At 36.2% G+C, this 21789-nt stretch overlaps 1 protein-coding gene across 5 annotated transcripts in view; it reads left to right on the forward strand.

Moving 5' to 3' along the window:
- The window catches only part of SLC25A21 (solute carrier family 25 member 21), a 249933-nt gene that overhangs the window by 161006 nt on the left and 67138 nt on the right, over positions 1 to 21789 (forward strand). The gene's annotated exons all lie outside the window — the stretch shown is intronic.

Below are 21789 nucleotides of genomic sequence, written 5' to 3' on the forward strand. Positions count from 1 at the left end.
TTTGCTAAGCAGGGCTTACACAGAGCCAAGGCCTTTTCTGCTTTTCATACTGCCATGCTGGCTAGGAAGTTGCTGTTGCATGGAGGCTGGGAGGAGACACAGCCAGGACAGGTAACCCAAACTGAGCAAAGAGATATTTTATACCATATGACATCATGTTCAGTATATAAAGTGGGGAGTAGAAGGAGGAAAGTGGGGGGTGTTTGGAGTGGTGATGTTTGTCTTCCTAAGTCATCATTACATGTGATGGGAATCTGGAGGGGACTGAACACCTGTCTGTCCGTGGGAAGCAGTGACTTAATTCCTTGGTTTGCTTTACTTTTTTGCACAGCTTTTGCTTTCCCTATTATTTTCTCAAAATCTATTGTCCAGTAATGTAAACACATCCTTTGCAACTCTTTTTAGTTCTTACATTAAATCCGAGGACTTTCTAAAATCAAAATTACTTTAAGATATTATTGATATATATCTTTGGAAAACTTAGCAGCTTAAATCCTGACTCCTGTTTCACAGTATTTTTGTTTTACCATCCTCTGGTCTGATGTGCCAGCCAACAAAGTCTTACCATTTGTGTAAAATCTGATAACAGATTTGTCTTTCTCTTTTCAGCTCATGAACCCTACTGTCTTAAACTAAAATAAAAATTTAAAAAAAAAAGAAAATGAAAAAAAGAAATTAAACTAAGAGCAACTAAAGTAAAAAAATACAAATTTTAAAAAAAAATTTTCTTTACATATAGAACTACATTTTCTGACATTCAAGCCAAAAATTATTGCAAAGTTGGAGTCTCTCTGGATCAAGCACAGAGTAAACTAATATTGTACATAAATAGTAGGTTGCACTTTCTCGTGAAGTTACTTTCAAATATTTTTCCTTGCATTTAAACAAGTCTCCAGTCATTGCATATGTTAACTGCAGTACAGTGTTACAATATCTGAGCATTTTAATCTGATCTTTAAGTATAATGTTATTGATTCAATTTGAAGTCCTTTAAAAGAATGACAGGGAAGAGACAAGTGGAATGGTATTGCAGAAATAGACAAGCAATAGGTGAACTCATTTCAGTGTTTCACCTTTGGCAAAAAGTTGTACCACGCATTACTGTGAAATGTTTTGGATGTGAGCTTCAACAGGTTTTGTGGGTCATAGGTAAGATTTTTCTTTCCCCTCCTCTCTCTTTCCCCTTCTCACTCCATCTCCTCCTTCCACACAAGGCCAAAATTTAACCCAGGGTGACTGCAGTCTGTGGCAGAGGCCACAGCACAGTGTAGTGCTGGGTGTGCAGAGACTCTGTTCTTTTCCTGGGCATAGATCTCCTTCCACAGCACAACGTCTTTTTCCCTACTATCCCAGAACTCCTGCCTCTTGTTTTCCTGCTTAGATTCTCCGTTTATATTAGCACAATCTTATTGCAGTTTCCTTTTGCAGGAGCTGTAGGCCTTCCTGAGCCGGTACAAGGTTTTTCTACCTTGATATTTTTCAGGAGGGAGGAGAGCCACTAGGAGTGTGGAGCAGTAAGACTATGCATGTGAAGTCAGCTCAGCTCTGACTTATGATGGGAAAAAAGAGAGTGGGATGGTCAGAAGCAAAATACAAAGGGGCCAAGCCATCTTCATAGCAGACCCACAAAATTGAGAAAAAATATTTTCTCCCCCTGGCGGCTGGGTGCTTCTGAATTTGGTTTTTAATCAAATTGGCAGACTTGTTTTCAGTTTTTAATGAACTAAATTCAGTAATTTCATGTTTCATAGGTGTTTTTCTCAGATTAAGAAAAGTAAAAGACATATTGGCGTCTAATTCTCTTGCATTTTTTCATCAATGGTTTTGTTATTTAATCTCTCTTTTCCACAATCTTAGATTTTCTCCACAATCTTAGGGTTTTCCCATGATCTTTTCCACAATCATAGGTTGTGGAGAAGTCCGATGACTGTGTATGACACACCTTTGATTTTATTGTAACTGCCTGTTCATGTGCTCATTTGTGGGTGCTCAAACAACTGAGGAGCTGAGTCTGCCACCTTTGAATTTCCTTCTATCCCCTGCCCCTACCCTAGACCTTCCTCTCCTTTCCTTGTCATCCTACAGAGTCTGGATTACATCATAAATCCAAAAATCACAACCTGCCACAGGCATTGCAGTCCTGTGGGCAAAGAGAGCAGACCAAAGGGGCCTACCTATTCAAATTTCACCATTGCTGCTCCTGTGGTGACCTCCACAAAATATTGGGACACCTGCAGCTATGCTGTGCCCTCTGGATATGGTTGTGGATCTGAGGACACTTGATAATAGTTTGCTGTCAAGTTTAAGTGACCTACTCTCAACTTTGAAAAGTTAGTTGTATTTTCATTTGAAATATCTCTGATACTGTTGAAAATGCAAAGAGCCAACTAAGTGAACAGACCACTGACAAATGTGTACCTCTTGTTTAAGGGCATTTGCTAGAGCCTTGACAGTGTATCAAAGGTAGACACCTCCATCTATAGTCAAGGGACAGAGAGGAACAATTATGCAGGACAAGTAATTCCATCGGTCCTTGATACCCGTCTTTGGATGGGGGGAATTGGACTTTGGAGATGCATGTCTCTACACTGATTCTGCAGAGAGCCTAGTCGACTGACTTAAAATCAACACCTGAATAAAAGATGTCTGAATGTAAATAAGATGAATAATACTTAAAATGTATGCAAGGGTTCTGCTTTGGTACATGTCTAATTCCAACAGGCTGTACATGACTACTGCAGTTTAGGACAGATTCTGACTCAGCCTAAAGGCAGAGCCCTTCAGTGCCACTGTAGTGTCTTGTCTCAGCTAGACTTGCTAGGCACAACTTAATCCCCACATTCACAATGACAGACATGCCCTCTGCCTGAATGTTTGTGGTGCTTATCTGCATAGGCATTTGTGTGTCAGGCAACCAGAATTTTTATGCTGTGTGAAGTAGCATGAATTGAGGACTATAATCCTCTTGTATTATTGATAAAGCCATGTCTGTATCTATACTATAAACTACTTAGTTGATACTTTCTATAAACTTACCCTTAACCAGTGGTTAGAAATTGTGCCAATGCCAAGCAGTAAAAAATTCTCTGGCTATTTTGATATAGTGAGCACCATGAAAAACCTCATTGGATTTGTGCTGAGTCTGTGACAGAGCTGCTTTTTCTCTCTCATATTGCCAGTGGGAAGGAGCTGATTAAGTACCTTTCTAGTAGATGCAATGACAAGGCTTTGTGAGCTGGATGATTCAGGAATGTATTCATCCCTCCCTTGAGCAGGTAACTGAGATCATGGAATTCTGGAAACACCCTTTTTTTTGTTGTTATGATTGCCACCCTTTGTAAACTGAAGAGAACCCAGGAATTTAATTTCTTCCTTGCCATTTAGATTGAGCATCTGTGTTTTTTTCATCCAAGGGATGCATAACACATGATTTACAGAACTGCTGACTGCTGTAGTTGCAATTAAAATAGTACTGCTTGAACACTGAGTGCAAACAGGCTGATAGTTTAATCAATCCGTTTTAAAACATATTAACTAAACCAGCAGTTTACTGTTCTTGTCAAACTCTAAACAACCATAAATCTTGTTTCCGAAAATCAACCAGAAAAAATGTAACACATTAAAAATTAGTTAGAAATGGCACACCTCCCATAAGCTGTATAATAAACAGATCACAGCCCTATAGTAATAGTTCTGATTTCTGGCGTGTCACTGGAGAAGAACTCATGGGTTTTCCAAATGACCTGTGTCATAAATCATTGCATTCCCATTTACACTGAGCACATGTATCTAATTTTTCAAGAGTGGCTTCTGAAATCCTGATGAATGGCTTTGGAATTGATTACTGGAATGTATGAAAAGTGGTGTCACAAATGTCTAATTGAGGAAAGGAAAAACAGGCTAAAAATACAGTCCAGTGATATCTGAACACAAAGTTGTAATACACTAGGTAACAAATGAATAACAGGAGATAAGCCTAAAACGTGACAGATGTGAGATCTGTCACACTTTTCTTTCAGACAGATAAACTAAATTAATATAAAATTTCAGTAGAGTTGAAGCAATGTAAATGCACAAGCCAAGCGTAAATCACATGTATTTTTTGGACTGTGCAAGCATCAATGTCTTGCTTGTCAAGTTTAATGTGTTCTCTGTGTCTTAATATGTATATTTTTTTATGTGGAATGCTTCATGTTAGAAAAAATTCAGGCATCCCAAACCAGGAAATGTATTCAAACTTATTAATGAAACTCCAGAGACACATTGGGGTATTTGTATTTATATCCTATCTACTTCATTTATCTATGTGTTCTTTTCAGAGCACATTTGTGTCCCCTCCATCACACTCAAAATTGAATAAAAGCTGTGTGTTCACTAAGCCCAAATTAACACTCCCTGGCTCTCCATGCCTCTCTGTAGACACTAAGGACATACTGTCCAACACAGTCTCATCTTTCAAGTGATATGTAAGAATATAGTTGGTGAATCCAATTTTTATTTCCTTTGTGTAAAAGACTGCAAATTATGTTACATGCTGAAAGATAATGTAGAATTTTTTATGTTTCACTCATTTCTAAAGATTTATCTCTGTCAGCAGCTGGAGCACGTGTACTGAAGTTGAATGTGTTACATGATTGTAGCATGTAGATTCTGATTTGGTGTTGAAAGAAACTCCTTGGCAGATGAGTAATGAAATGAAACAGCAAACATGCCATCACCTAATAAAAACATCAGTTCATAAGAACCATTAACTACCTTTTCCCAAGACATCTCTTCTTAATTGATATATTTGAATTTGTCATGAGAAAACACGTTCATGTTATTCTAATAATATATGCTGAACAGTGCTTATAGAATTTTTTTCAGGAAAATATTACCTTTTGTCCAGTCTCTATTTGCAAGGTTCAAATTGACCAGCATTCATTAAACTTTATTGCTGAGGTTCATGAAACTTTCTTTGGATTAGAAAAGTATTACCTTCTCTCCCTATTTAGAAGGGTGTTGCAGCTTTTCATTAACCTGGAAACCTCCTATTTACATGGTTCACAGCCTGGTCTCAGCTCACTTGGAGGTAACAAAGGGTGTCGGGACAAGAGTGCAGCAGGGGGCTCATCCTTAAGGCTGCCATCTGAATTTGATCAGGTCAACTGTTTTAACTCCTGCCTCATTAGGTAAAATAAAATGGAGATTATGGTGTGTGGAAGGATCACATTACAGACAGCAAGCTCTGCCTCCTGACACTCTCTGTTGATTTTGCATTTTGACGAGACCTTGCTCTCTGTGTTTTCCATTCTGTATTACAGCAGGCTTTAAATTTTTTTGAAGACAAGATCATTTGTATCCCCTGGCACTTCAGAGCTCAGCCAAAAAGGAGTGAAGTAATAAGTGAAGACACATTAGTCTCAGAGGCAGTTTACCTACTGGAGAGATGTCACTGTGCAGCATGGGCTTAATGCTGATAGACACATTAATTCAGCTTGTCAAGCAATGCCTAGCTCTTCTCTTTTCAAAGTTTAAGTTAGCTGTGAATTTGAAAAAATCTGACACAAAAATGTTCGCAAGGTAAATTATTACCACCTGGCATAAAGGATTGAATATTTCATTTTCATTACTTACAATTTACATGTTAATTCTATTCAGTTTCTCTTTAGTCATTGGCCTTAGTGTTTATATAAAATTGTAAAATTGTTTAGAGTTAAGTGTGCCTGTTGGATTATAGTGCCTGTTAGACTGGAGATGAGTATCAGTCATTGAAGATTCATCTCCTAATGAGAGTCTTTGTCACCTGGTTGTCAAATAAAAAACATCTTCCTACTGATCTCATCTGTATGTGCCACATATTAATAGAAAGTTCTCAGTATATCAGTTTGGCCAGCTGACAACTAGTGGCAGATCTCTTATGAGTAAGATAGTTACAGTTCTTATCCATCACATCTAATTCAGCTTCAGTGATATAAGCAGGTGATAGTAATCAGGTATATGTCTTTCTTTTACTCCACTTTTTGGTGGGATTTTCTTTAACTTCTTCCTCCATAGGCATAGTCACTGAAAATTAAATAGAAATATCAAAATTAGTAATAAATTTACATTATTTTTGTAATTATTCCTTTATAAATCAAGAGTTAGCCAGAAGTACAGACAATAAAATGCTGTCAAAAGACGAAGCTCCCCTCGGGGAAGGGGGGAAAGGCAACAAGTAATATGCGACAGATGTGAATGTAAATTGTTTAATGCAAAGTAGAATGTGCACTGTTCTATCGTTAGAAGTGTAGCATGAAATTGGTTTAAGCTGACCTAAGATTTTTATTCAAGTAATGGCCAACTGAGAAATGTACGCTATTGTTACATCCTAAGTGAACTTAATGTGTCTGAATTTATAGCCAGTAGCTTTCAGGAAACTGTAAGTTGCACAATCCATAATAATGTGTCTCTTCACCAACAAGGACCACATGACTACATTTAACTCTTTCTGCATATTAAACACCAACTTCAACACCCTTATTCCTGATGCAACCTGATTCATTTGCAGACTAACATGTATCCTGTGAACTTAAGGAGAAAGAAATCTTAAAAAATCAACTTCTTGTTGAACATTTCTATATATCTGCCTTAAGAATTGTGTCTTTTGGGAATGTCTCAAGTTGAAAGATTTCTCTAAGAAGTTTCACAGAATGAACCTGCCGCTTCCAAAAACAAACTACCCAGAGGCAGAGAACATGATTTTCATTAAGCAATTACTCATCGAAAATGATGAAAAGGTTTTTATTAAAGAACATATCATGAAACATGTGCATAAATCATTGCAGATCCTTGCGGCCCAGATAATTTCATTTATACCTGTTTCCAGCCTGCTATTTCTTCTTACTTTTCTTTTAGTTTATAGGTCCAAAAATCTGTCCTTTTTTTTTTTTTTATGTCCACCTTACAGTAGTGGCTGCCGTTTTCCACCAAATCTGTTCCCTCTGTGTCTCTTCTTTATCCTTTTGAACAGCCTATCCCAGGTTTTTCCTCTCCATTTCCACTTCATTTGCCAGCAGTTCTTTACTTGCTCTGTTTCCTCTTGACCCCCTTAGATGAAGGCATCACTTTCTGCTCTAAGCTTAATACTTGCTGAGACAGGGAGATGCATACCATGTCATGATATGCCTCTCAGATATTATGCTGAATGTGGTATTTATGAGATCCTATGGTAGAAAACAGAACAAAATGCATCAGGAAAATGAAACTAAAGCAAAGCTGTGATTTTGGTGTGAATTGTGTGCATCCACCCAAGAGCAGCTTTGAATTCATCATGAAAAATAAAGCAATCTGGGTTAATAGCAGAAATTGGTCATAGAGGGTGGAGGTATGTGTTTGTTTTTTCTCTACTACATAAGCCTCATAAATATTTGCATCAGTAAAACAGAGAGTCTGCAACAGGCAGTGATCTTCTTAAGATGGCTTTGTCATCAGAACAACCATTCACCAAATTACATTCTAAGTGGAAAATATAAGATGTTAGCAATCCTTGACTATCTTTGCAGTACGAACCCCACCTGAATCCTAGCAGTCTGGTCTGCAGCACCTCCAGCCCTGGAAAAGTGTGGAGGGCTCTGCCCATTGGACTCATTACACTGTCCAAGTATTACTTTAGCATAAGGGTATGCTTTGTTGTAATTCTGAGAGGTTTTTGTCCTTCTTTAATAATAATTTTGGTCAAACTTGTGGTCTTACTGTTGAATGCAGAGCTGACTCAGCTGTGTGGGTAAGTGAAGAGAGCAGCTGACTAGCCTGATAGGATTCCAAGAAGTCAGAATGGCAAATTCTAAAACAGGAAATGTTTATTATCCTGTATTATCAGCCTCCTAATACAGTGGAATTATTTTCTCTCCAGTTAGAAAGTTGGGAGGGAAGTGCAACAAATACATATATTATCTTATACTGTAGGTAGTAAGAAAATTATACTGATACATTACAAGAGCACAATGGTGAAATTCTTCTTTCTGTGTTTTGGTCATACAAGAACAATACCAGCCATGCAGTAGGTCCGAGTCATCTGGCATAGCTCACTATGACTCATGGTGGCATTCTGTAACTACAGCAAGGGAGAGCACAGCACACTTGCTTGCAGGAATAGGAGCAAAGATACAAAACTGGACACTTTTCCAACATCATAAGCTCACACCTTTGGAGTCCAGGAACAATTTGTCAGGTCATGTTTCCTCAGAGTGCTTAAGGGAACATTAGCAAGGATTTGTGCCCAGGCTGTTTGACAAGACGAATAAAAATAAAAATTGTCAATGCCTTTTGCAATCCAGCATAAATAAATCTCTGAGTATTTTAGTATAGGTGATTAGCATGTGGTGATTAGAAATTATGTGGTGCCATAGCCTGGAGATAGCTGGTCTCAAAAAGGCTTTGGCTTCAAAGGAAGTGGGAAAGTAATAGGGTACAAAAACATGCTTTCTGTGGTTGTGCTTGATTGCTCTGAAAGATGCAGAAGGGCAACTATGTTACTAGAACCATTTTTAGGATTCTCTTTCCCTACAGGAGGCATTAGCAGTAATGTTACCATCTCTAAAATTCAAGGAATGCTGTTCTAAGCTGATTTGCATTAAAAAGAGAAGGTTCAGAGCTCGGACTTCTTTCTTGCCTTTCTGTTTGTATGGTAGGGTATAAATAAGGAATCCAGTTCATGATGTCAGATTTCTACTTTAATCTTGTAATATTATGCAATTTCACTACCAGTGCATGCCAGCACAGCACATCATGGATTGTCTAGAAACTGAAATGATTTTTACTAGTAAAAGTTTCAAGCTTTTCACAAAAAGAAAGGATGAAAGGATCCAACACAGAAAACATCTATATTTTCATCATAGATATTCTAACTGGCTTTAGGCATAAAATCATTATTGGAACTTCTAGTCTAACATGCACACAATTAATTGTGTATTTAAGCTCTTTAGTAAATCCACTGTTAACAGTGAAACCAAGCCATTAACATCTTTGCTTGGGTTGTCTTAGGCCATTTGTGGTAGATTAATATGCCCTAAAATTTATTCTGATTCTGTTACATTTAATTCCATTGTCCACATCTCTCTAGAAACTATTTTAGACTGTATCAGCTGATACTCTTAAAAGAGATTTTTTAAAATATTTCTCTGGGTCTTGGAGAGATCTGACATGAAATGTCTTACATTCTCACTTCAGGAGGTCTGAATCTTTCAACCAAATTTAATAGCTATTTATACCTTGAGAAGATCTTATCTAATGTACTATTGGTTCAGGGTCATTCGCAGCCTTGCATTATATTGAAACATGGACAAAGAGTGTAATTTGTTAATGTCATGAAGGATGAAGTTGGTTAGAAAGGGAAGTGTACACGATTTATAATAACACAAGTGTTTCCTTGCTAATCCCTTGTCAGGTTCATTATCTGTAGCGCCCCAGGCAATAGTTGGCCTATCATGAGAGTGAAATTTAACCCACAGCATGAAATTAATCCTCAAAGACTTTTGTCTACCCTTTCTAGAAATAATAAATTCAAAGTGATTTTATGAATCTCCTCTCTAACTTTATGCAGAGGTGTTAAATTGGTATCTAAACTTTATGGCATATGTCAATCTATTGATTTATGTCTGTTTAACTAACATGCAAGTGTATATCAAACATAATAAGGAATTTGAGGAATTAGTGAAGAATTTGTGCATTGTTTCTTCCTTTTTTTCTTTCATAATACAGAAAATTCTATTCCTTGTAATTACAGGGAAGACAAGTACATGTATGCATGCATGTATAAAATCATTTAAATCATCATATCTGCCTTTCCTAGAGTTTCTGGGTTTATATATGAAATAACTTGGTGGGGGTTTTCACACCCTGACTTCTGTTTTAAAGCTTCTTAGCAGTCTAATGAGGACTTGTTTCAGGTAAACAAATGAATTTTTAGTAGAGTTTTGCAAAGTACATCTTGAATCAGCTGTGTAAATACCATGTAAATCAGCTGGGTTTTTTCAGAAAGAGATTTCTTTTTCTTATGTATGCAAAGTTCACTTTGAGGAAAAAAGAGGTCAAGGATTTATTACTGATTGATTCAGTCTCTTCAGCATTTTTAGAATATGATTCCTCACTCATAGCTACTCATCTACTCTGAGCTCATCAACTCCTATAGGCTGAGTTTTGGTGCTCATCTTGAGAATTTTTCCCCTTCTGAAGGCAGCAAGTGCTATTTAATAAATGTTTGAAATTGACCATATCATCTATGTTGAAGAGCTTCTTCAATATATTAATTGAAACTTCACACAGTCATAGCCCTTGGGACAGAAACCTAATGACAAGAAATTATAAAGGTCAAGTGATTCTTAGTACACAGGCCTGATCCTGGGCAGGAATTTTGCAGGCTACTTAGAGGGCATTATATGGGTAGGTCTGGAAATACATTACTCTTCTGATCATCCCTCTTATTCTTCAGATATAAATTTTATCAGTGGTGTAGACATGGAACCATTCTCCCTGCACATAGTCCTTAGAGTCCTTAGAAGAAAATTAGTTCCTCTAGTCATACCATATTTCCTCTGTGTATTTTAGGAAAGCTATTTCTGTGCACACATATACTCTAGTGGTGAGAAGGAAAACAGCAGTTACTGATGTTAAACAGAACAGTGAGCAAAGGAGCATCTTTGATCCTAAAAAAGTCTTTAAGACACTTTAGAAATGCCACATGATATTAGAGATGAGATGTGGTATAAGTCTAGGAAACCTCTGAAAACCATATACTGTAATATTTAATGCCTAGGGTAGAAAGTCCTACAGAAGTACCTCATATAAAGTTAAAAGGTCTTTTTCTTATGTATTTTTAAGCTGCTTATATTGTTAATGGGAGCTGATGGATTTAAGAATTATAATTTGATACCATAGGGTACAGTAGATGAATACTATATAGTAATTCCAATATAATTTATATCATATTAATACTATCTATTGAATGCAGTAGTAGAGAGAGAAATGTGCAGAATTGCAGTGCTTGTTTATAGGTTTTAGAGGTGACAAGAAAGGAGAAGATGCAATGATACATTGCCCATATTTTGACCAATGTGTACCTTGAGATGTTTAATCTGCTCAATATATTTTCTTCATCACCACATTCTTTTCTGTTCCACCTATTTTCACAGTTTCACTCACTCCCTATACATCCATCAGTCATTCCTCTGTGACTGACTTTCTCTATTTACCCTTTTCCCAGACCACAGGTTCATAGTCAAAACTTCTTGCAACAAAAGCAGTAGTGTTTGTCAACTCTGAGACTGGGGTTTCTGCTGCCAGTTCCAGTGACAAGTTGGCATCTTGTGACCTCTAATAAATGACCTCTAATAAATTGGTGGGTGATACATCTCTTAGCTGTTAGGCAGGATGGCTGGCTGCATTTCCAAGAGTCTTGAAACAGAAAAAGGCTTAAATCTCTCCCCTGCATGTAATAAAATTGGAGATTCCTTTCTGCAGACCTTTAAGGTCAGCTTTATTCTTGGAAGAGTTTCAGAACATAAGTTGGACAAACTGTAGATTTTTAACAAGGATAATACCAATGTACTCTGCAACATTTAGGTACAGTAGGTCCTTCTCATACTTGAGACTGGGCAGCTTTCAGGCTCTATAGCAGGGAAAGTTGGATCCTGCAGATCCTTGGATTCCTATTTATGTGGACAAACATAATGCTTTGTGCTTTATTGCACAAAGATTAGACCCAAAATAAAGCAGCTAAACCTACTGCCAGTGTTACATCACATAGAAAACCACTATACAGCTAGATCTTTGAAAGAATCACAGCATAACTCAGGAAGAAGATAAATTATGCTGTTCTTCTTCCAAAGAGCTAGCCTCTCCCATTAGCTAGCACATGTGCTAAGAAAAGTGGGGAGAGAGGAGGCATGCCTACATATTATACACTTAGGGGGTTATTTATTGCGCTCTTACTCAGTTTGGCATTAGACAAGACATAGCAATTTGCCAACAAAGGCATAATCCTACTTGTTATATATAATAATATATATAGTAATTACCCATTAATTCTGTGTAAGCATGCAGAAGCATGTTTTTCCAAAAGTCATTTTTCAACAAGCCTTTTTTATGTATCAGTAGGCATTCAACAATTCAGTAATTCAGCTAGTTTTATCTCTGAATCCATGTAGCGTTATGAAGACTTGACCAAGTGAATGTATGGAAGAGGTACTGAACATAGTAAGGAAACAAAACAGTAGTCCCTATAGCAGAGAAATACTGCATGTATAACATCCAGACTGACTGTTTCCTATTTTACAGTCCTAAGGCTCAATATCTGAGTCATGTCAGCCATGTTAGCATAGTCTGCCTGCCTGCCTGCCTGCCTGCCTGCCTGGAGAAGAATGTGAGCAAAGTACCTTTAAACAACTTCTATGACTGTACAAAATGAAAGGAGCTTTTCTAGCTTCCCACTGGTGGTTAGTGAAACAGTTTGTTTTCTGAGATAGATATCTCTGTGACAGAACTGGATGATACTTACCAGATTCGAATATTTTCATGAACTCAAAAGGAATAATTTACCACTTCATTTTGGAAAAATAATTCTCAAAAGGCAAAAGGCTGCAAACAAGCAGTAAAATCTGCTGAAAAGTATATCCTCCAGACTACTGCAATGACTGCTACCCACAAACGCTTTGCTGAAATCCTCTGTATTTTTTAAAAGTTGCCTTGTTTTGTACCTTTAAAATTATCAGCACTTGGAAAAGTCTTGTTAAATCTGAAAGAATTCCTGTTTCCCTTTAGACTTAACAATGTTTCAGATACTGATTAAAAAGGGAACTCTCCCTTTATTCTGAAGTCAGTAAGAAATATTATGGAAAATTGTGTTAACTCTTGCAAATCCCTCTACAACTATAAAAGTACAAATGAGATCGTCCCTGCTGTTTCAGTCAGGCCTATGAACCTCAGAGCAATAGGATATTTATAAGAAAATTCCAGACATAGCAGTGGTGCTGTGATCCATATGACCCAAAGTTTCCAGTCTTTGTCTATCCTCCTGTCTTTAAGGAAAAACAGAGGGGCATAAAATGAAAACTTGGAAGATCACAAATCATTGTTATGACTCATTATAATGAACGATTTGTGCACTGCTTTATGGAGTAGTTAGGTTGCGTTTGAGGGAAAAAAACTAATGTTCGTTTTTAATTTTCACCACTTTATGCCAATTTTCAAGCAACTGTCTTTCCTGAAGCAACAACGATCTTTTTTCCACACCATCCTGGGTAACGAGCGAGTTTTTTCAGCTGGGAGAGTGTGTTGTGATAAAAAGGTCCAGCCTTGCAAGGCTGTTGTCAAGAGCCTCTTAGTGCTTCTCTTACAGCATTAAGTCTTATTTTCTAGTGTTTAAAACTGGGATGTCAAGTACTTGTAGTTGATTCTGCCTGTTTGGGTCTGTGAAAAAAAGTATCCTGACAGCTTTGTACAAACAACTGTGATTCACAGTTTTGAATACGCAAAATTATTCTTCTGACCTCAGTGAACAACCTGCATTATATATTCTCCTGAGTTTTGTTTAGCATTAGTTTTTGTTGTTAACTGTTAAAAGTATGAATTATTAGAGAATAAAAATAGATCTAATGAAGTCTGAAAATAGCTGCTGTTTTTCCACTACATTGAATTTATGATAACTGATTTCCTTTATTTTTGTATTACCTTCATACAGTGAATTATAAGGTATATTCACAGACTTCAAAGGTTTCTCATCGCTTAGTAGTATAAATTTTAGTGCTACATTAAAATTTACTGAATGCGTGTTTATGTATTATTATAAGAGACACTGGCAAGCTACAATATGAACACATAGCAAATGTTCCTTAAAGTTGAGGGGTTACGTTTTGGTTATGCTTTTTACAAAAGGAAGTGCACTATTTCTGATAAACTCTATTGCAGAATGCAAGTGTTCCAATATTACTGGTTTTACTGTAAGTCACCACAGCAGTGAAAGTCATAGTGCTTCAGAGGAAATTTCATCCTTAACTAGCCTTGTTATGTCCTACTGTATGTTAAGAATTGCTGAGATCACTCAGCACTGACTGATATTCATATAAACTGTTATATCGGGGCAGAGCTGAGTGGGTAAGAGTTGAGTTTCAGTCTTTAACTCAGAATTGCCATGTTTTGCTAGTTTAAGGGTGTACATTTTCTGTCACTTAGCCATACAATTTAACAGGGAAAAAGTAATCTTTACATGGAAGCAACATATGCATAGTAGGTGATGTCTGTGTAATGTGTATTAGCTATTAATCTTTTGAAATGGTTTGTCTGTTAATGAGAAAGGGTGAGTGGTTGATGTTTTCAAATGCAGGGTATTTAGCTGTATTTTTCAAAAGAGTAAGTCTGGTTGTATCCCTTCCAGTATTTTAAAAATCTCAGCCACAATATATTAATGAAATTGTTTCCCTTTCAAATATTTTCCAGCACAAGGAGGTTGGGTGAACACAAAAAACTAACACTTCTTTCAGCAACTCACAATTTGGCTATTTTCCACTGAAAGTGAATTTGGATTTCTTTGTTTGACTATTTCTTTCCTTTGCGAGAAAAGATATTTTTAGTTGTCTTTTCTACTTTGACCATAAGGAGCAAGTGTAACATACATTTCGCTGTGATTGGAAAATTTTCGGTGCTAAATCATTTTAATACAAAAAAAAAATCAGAATAAACTAAGTTGTGATGGGACTGATCTCATCAAAGAACTTAAATGCTAATGAATACTGAAAAGTATTGAACAACCCACCAAAAAAATCTTCCCCGTATATCTTCATGCCAGAAGGCTGCAACAATTTTTCTGCCTTCTCAGAAGGAGAAGTGCTGTGTGATTATCATAAAGGACACTGAAATAAAAGGTTTGTTGAAAAAAATGTGCAGAAGTACTTGGCCCTTTCTATAAGAACTGTTGAGGAAGAAAATTTGCTTTTCCAGTGGCGTATAGATCTTAATTACATTTGTCTAAACTGGAAGAGTTTTAGAGCAATGCTTACTGTTTATATTTCAGGTATTGTCCAGTAATGACCAGTAGTAAGTGTTCATTTGAAGCCTTTCTGTGGCTTATCAGATATGTGTTTTATTTTACAAAGCTGTGTTCCGATTTGCCTTTGCATCTTTTTGGAGTGACAGAGAATACTCTTACTTTTTAAAGGCAGCAGAATTATTCCTTTAATCTGATATCAGTTAACCAATAGATGAAATGTTCATACGTACATTTAAATTTTTCAAAGACTCTAATTTGCAGAGAGTCAGTAAGGGAGTCATAGGTCACAGTAATGTCACAGGACACAGGAATGATAAGAGGTCAAGAGAGGATATATATTTTTGTAATAGAAATTAAACTGAGATAAAAAACTGGACAGTTTTTAAGCAGGCACATGTTGCACACTGAAATCAGCCAAACCACATTCTCATTTTTCCGTGAATCGAGACTGGATACTGGGACCATAATATCATATCATCATATCATATCATATCTGATTTTCTATGAAATCTCTTTTATTCATTACTTTTTATTCCTCTTCACTTTGTCTGTTGTTTCTCTAAAAGTTGTTTTGATGGAAAACATAGAAGACTTTATCCAAAACTAATGAAAACCAGATTTCTTCTGTTGATGTATTAAGCCACGGGTAACTACCCATACTTAAAATCATAAAAATAGCTTCATCATCTCTGACAATGCAAAATTATTCCTTGTGGTACCGTTTTCAATGATTTGTCCAGTTTAGACAAGGGGCAAAAAAGATTTTCTCGGTTGGTTTTTACTTGAGAAATAGAGATTACAAAAGTTTCAGAAACAAACCATCACTGTAAAAAACAAAATGCTGTTTTTAACCATTAGTGGTTTCTTCAGATTCTTTCATCAGTGTAACTAAGTGTATCATACACAAGAAGACGTAGACAGAAAACACAAGCAGTGTTTAAATTTGCCTGTTGCTTTTACAGTTGGCGCATCCTAGCTGATCACACGTATTGCACAATCCTTCACACAAGATATTAAGTGATTTTAGCTTCCCTTTGTGATCACTGCTGTCATCTTATGCTGTGCTCAGAACTTGTATCCAGACAGCCAAAGCAAAGCTTCAGTGACAGAACTGTACCTTGGACATATCCACAATACTAGCAGAGAGCCAGTGGAGTTCCTGCCTTGGCAGACTTGTAGATAGGTTTTTCACACAGAATAACATTAGAGCAATTTCTAAAAGATTATAAAAATGTGTGCTGTTTGCAAGTCCTTAACTGTGAGGAAAGGCTGATATTTTGTGAGGAGCTTGTAGAAGCCCACAGCTGCCAGTTGTATCTGGGACCTCTGAAACACAAGAGTATTTTAGGATTTGGAGGCTGGGGTTGAAGACAGGCAACTCTTGCTCTGTGTGTGCAATAGATGAGGAGGACACCAGCTTGGAGCCTCAATCCATACTTTCACCTTGCTGTGAAACATGCTAGTCTTCTCAGTATTTTCGTCTCTGAAATAAAATGGAACTTGCACATCATAACTAAGAGTATTCATGAGGTTTCTCTGAACAGCTTTTAGTGTGGAGTGAAAAACTTGCGGTTATCACTAATTTTGTTGTTGTTTAGAACTCCCCCTCCACACACACAGTCATTGATGGAATTATATTATTAAAATATTTATGGTCTGAACTTAGTTTCTGCTGTATTTCTTTCTTGGGAAGATTTTAAATTATTTGTATGTAACTGTTGACTAGTTATTTTTGTTATACTTTACCAGAGTAGATATTCATGAAACAGTTACATGAGTTAATTTGACCTGCTTCTGGTCAAGTTATCTTTTTCTTGAATATTTTCTAAACTACATTTAAAGGAAAATTTCCTTCTGATGTTATACCTACTGTATGTTTGTCCCAAGCATCCAATGGAAGAATTACTGCAGGAGAAAAAAGTAGAAGAGTTCTTCATTAGTAGCTGACAAAATATGGCTTTAATGTCTAAAAATCTTTATTACATCCTTGAAGTATATAAAGTACTGCTTTCTTTTTCCCACTCACATTTTTGATGGAATGATGTGCTGTCATCTATAAAAGGAGTAGGACCTAAGGGAAAGATGTTCTTTTTCTGATTAGTGTACCTTTCTCTGGTCTAAGAGGAAGACTCATATTCAGAGAACTGGCTGAGAGTACCAGTAATGAGTGGTAATACTTCTCTACCCATGATTCTGATTTATTGTTTTAAAGTAAATATGATCTGTATAAAAATTGAACTACAAAAATGTAACTGTGAATAGAGGCAAGTCTATGACTACTATGGAGAATGATTGGAATAAGTTCTGTTCTGTGCCTGTTTCTTAATTACTACTTTATATATTTTTTGCAGTTAAATAGTGATCATAGCAATACTACAATACTTAAAATATGACCTCTGCACTAGAAAAATTTGTATCTTTGGCTTAAAATAATTAAATTTTTTTTGTTTTGAAAAGTAATATTCAGCTCTTTAACAGCTCATATGTTCTACTGTTAAAATAAGTGACAGAATTATACTCTCAATTTAGTTATTATCCTGTAAGTAACATAAGCAACTCAAAGAACTTGAGCCGAAAAGTAAAATAAATTATATGATCAAGGTCCATTTTGCAGTCCAAAGTTTTGCATGAAATCTAAGCATCAGTAGATAGCAGTCATAGTAACACCTGAATAAATGTTTAAATTAACAAATCAAAATATTTTGAAAATATAATGTGGTTATTTTTTATTATAAGCATGTGAACTATTAAATAGCGTATATTTATATACAGCTTCATACTATACATTTTTTATCAACTTATGTTGGTGGGGTAACTACAACTAGGAGTCATGGGAATTACTAAAAGTGCGAAAAAGCTATAAATGTTTTCAGTTTTCCAAAGGCTCTACATTTATTTTAAAGTTGTTTTAAATATAAATTTGCACAGATATTTTAATTTGGTTTGTTGTTATGCCATGTAGTTACCTTATTTATTGCTTCTAAACACCTTAGTACCTAAGTTTATTTGCTTTGGTACTGCATAAATCCTAATTATGAATGGAAATGTTAGGAGCTGCATTCAAAATAGAATAGAATATATGATGAAATCCTACTAAGATGTGCAGAGAAATAAAATATAGCTAAGGCTGCCACTTGTTGGCAAGTGCTGCAGCCTGGTACAAAGCTTGGCTCTCTGAGTCAGTGGTTTTTTTCTCTCTGAACTTTGTAGTTGAGAAACTAGTCAACAGCTCTGCATAAAAGCAGAAAGAGGTTCTGAAATTTACTCATGAGCATATAGTCTTTGCAAACCAAGGGGCAAGAATTTAATGAGCCTAGTCTGCTCCACATCACATTGTGGTTGTCCTGCGTAGCTGGGATTTGACTGCTCACTGTGTACTTCAATCTAGAGATGAAAATACTGATTTCTTCCTTTTAGATTTTAAGATGACTAAAGCAATTTCAGTATGAGTTGGAAATCCCTCTCCAGCCCAGATGAGTAAATAAAAGGGGGAGGATTTTTAGGTAACCTTGTCGTGAACAAACTTAAACATTAAATACCAGGATACTGTAGTAGCAGACATCCATAAGACAACCTTGATGAGATATTAGCAAACATGGACAAAAACCTTAGCAAATTATAGAGGGGCATGAGCGAATTTTAATTTTTTTTCAGAAAGCACAGACGTATGCTCCTTCTTCTATAGATATTGATTGTATTAGAAAAGGCTGTTTAGAGGACTTCTGCAATAGGAATGGGGGCAGGGAAGCATGATGTGGACTGAGAATTTTATTAAACTCAGAATGAAATACTGGCTATTAAAAATCTAGCAAGAATTGTAAGAAATTAGGCATTGGTAATTGATATGTATGTTTATGTAGAGTCATTGCTCCACAATAGGATGTATCACTTGTTAAATGGTAAGGGATTCAGGGAACTGGTGAAAGAACTCAAACATCTTCTACATTATGGGATTTCAGGCAGAGCCCATTCGGAGTTATTGACCAAGGACTGTTATAATCATAAAAAAAATACTCTCTCTCACGCTAGTAAAATAACAACAATTTAGGTTTATTCATTTCACAAGTAGTAGTTGTAGTGCTGATTAATGCAGGTAAGCTAAAATATTTTCATGGGTTTAGGTCATGCAGTTTTCACTGCCTTTTAAACAGACCCCAAATGCTCAAATAATTTTACACGATTCCTACTTTTTGAGATCCCAGCCTTGTGTCTTGTAGGGTGAACAGGGAAGGACACCAATGTTCTTTTCTTAAACAATATCAGGGCACTTTTGTATCTGACAAAGCTACTGCAAAGGTACTGCAAGGGGGACATGGGAGACCAAGCCCTTTACACTTCTGGTATAAGCCAGAAAAGGAGATTGTGAGGTCCCTCATGGCAGGAGAGATGAAGGTGGGAATTGTGAGAAGCTGAGAGGGTAGGCAGCAGATGCTTGGGCCAGTCCTGGCTAGAAGTAACCTGTGGGGCCAAGTGCCTCCCACAGGTCTGTGAGCATTCCCAGGGTGGGAGTGCTCAGCACCACTACATTCTGCCCAGAAAACCAAGAAGCAGGAAAATGAGAAGGGAGGAAAGTTAGCCTGATACTCATTTCTAAGGTGATAAAGCTTGCAGCAAACACATAACGTGTTGGAGTGTCCGTTGACTTGACACTTGTTGGATGCTGGTATTGAGCAGCAAAAGCATTTCTGCACGTATGTCTGTTCAGCATGTTGCTGACAGCTGCCTACACATTCTTCTTTTCACACTTCAAAATTATAAATTAGATCAGAAGTAGTGCTCCAATTATATTTATAGGGGAATTTACCTTTTTTGGTCTAGCAAAGCTAATAGGATACAAGGTGGGGATCCAGCTTTCAAAAACACATGAAATTCATTTTATAATGTTTTTAGAAATGAATGGATTTGAAGCAGAGATAGCCTTGACATATCCCCCAGTTGTGTTCATTCCTCTAAACAACCATTAAAACAGGCCAGTGATGGGTTTTTTTAAGTAAATGCTTTAGCTCTTCTGTGTTATTGATTACTAATACAGATGGCTGCTGCTATCTCCAGTTAAAAAGAAAAAATAATAATTTTTTTTCAGCTCTTCCTTGAGCTTCTTATAACAAGTGCTGCTGATCAATTAGCTAGTTCATTAAAACGTTACACATGATTTTATTGAGGCAAGCAATTCTGAATCAAAGAACCCAATTCGCAGATCTAGGTTGAAGCACATAATTGGCATGTATTTTAGGATTGCTGTTAAAGCTATAAAATAGATTTACTAGAGAAGGAATGGATCCAAAAACCCTTAAGGAAGGAATATATTATTTGTGTGACTCAGTGTTACAAATGGACTCATTTAATACTAAGATCTTACCTACATTAAAACAAAAATCTGAAATAAATGTAATGCTTCTTTGATTTAACTTCTTTAGCAAAATGTTATCCTTCATCTGATTAAACACAATTTACATATGGTATTATTGCATTTCTTATGCTATTATTTTCATTATTGTTATCAAAGATATGTTTTTATTAAATCATTTAAATTTAGATGAGAAGTTGCCAATGTGTAAACAAAATTCTATAAATATGTTCACCATGTTGTTGAGATCCATGGTGAGTCTGGTATTACAGCCCCAATTCTACAAAGAGTTGTGCATGCATGATTTAGTGGGGAACCTTACACATGTGCAAGTAGGACATGCTTGAGCATTTGCAGGGGGAGAGACAGCAAAGCACATTATTCAAAGGATGTTTTAGAAACAGTGATATTTTGTTCTGAGTTTACAAGCAGGACAAATTTTGAAATTCAAGGAAAAGAGTTTGGTTTAAGAAAACTTTATTTTTAAATACTTGGAAAAAGATATTTACTGGTGAGTTTATGCAAGATTTCTTTAAGAAAAAGAAAGCTCTTTTTGGTTTTGAACTGAGATATATAAACAATCAAGTCTTAAATATAATAAAATGTGCATAGAAACTACTTTCGGTGATGATTTTGATTACTTGATTGCCACATTGTAAAAGCTTCTGTAGGTGATATTGCTGTTGGACTTTGTGTGATGGCATTGAGGCATTTTTTCAACTATTAGATATCCCAAGGGTTCTTTTCAGACAAAATGTTATGGATCAAGTCTTATTTGAGCGTAAGCCTATTGAATAGCATTCTTCTCTCTGCCAACTTGGCAGCAAGTTCTTGTGCTAATAAAGGAGGTTGCCCCAGATAGAGATCCCAGATGTGCCTGAACTACTTTTATTAGGACTATGGAGGGACTTAGTGTTTCCTTCTAACAATTTTCAAAAAAGGTGTGGGCTTGCCTTTATAATTGCCCAATGAATTGTATTACATCACTGGACTTTTTTCCCCTCGAATTGAATAAAATGTTAGATGTGTTAGCACAGAAATACTGATGTTCAAAGCAATTAATGCATTTTGCCACAATACAGATGCTGATTTGACCCTACTGAGTTCTGTGAGAGGGGAGAATATTGCTGTGTAACCTTGAGTTAAGATACTTTCATTTCTTACGTAAGTGTAAGTAACAATAGATATTTCTCAGAACAGCAGCATACCTGTGGTGTATGATGTACTTGACTGTAATGTGAATTATTTCTTGAAACTGTTGTGTAGAATTATTATTATGCTTAGTGATAAAACCAATAAATGTAATGTTAGCCTGATGTGGGGCTATTGTGGGGCTGGAATTGCTCACATCAATATTTTTATTTTTTTTAATGCTATATGGTAATTAGCATATATGGCTATATGCTATATGGTAATTAGCATTTTAGAAAGAGGTTTTATT

The sequence above is a fragment of the Corapipo altera genome, unplaced genomic scaffold, assembly GCF_003945725.1.
Source record: "Corapipo altera isolate COAL_440 unplaced genomic scaffold, ASM394572v1 23, whole genome shotgun sequence".
Taxonomy (NCBI): Eukaryota; Metazoa; Chordata; class Aves; order Passeriformes; family Pipridae; genus Corapipo; species Corapipo altera.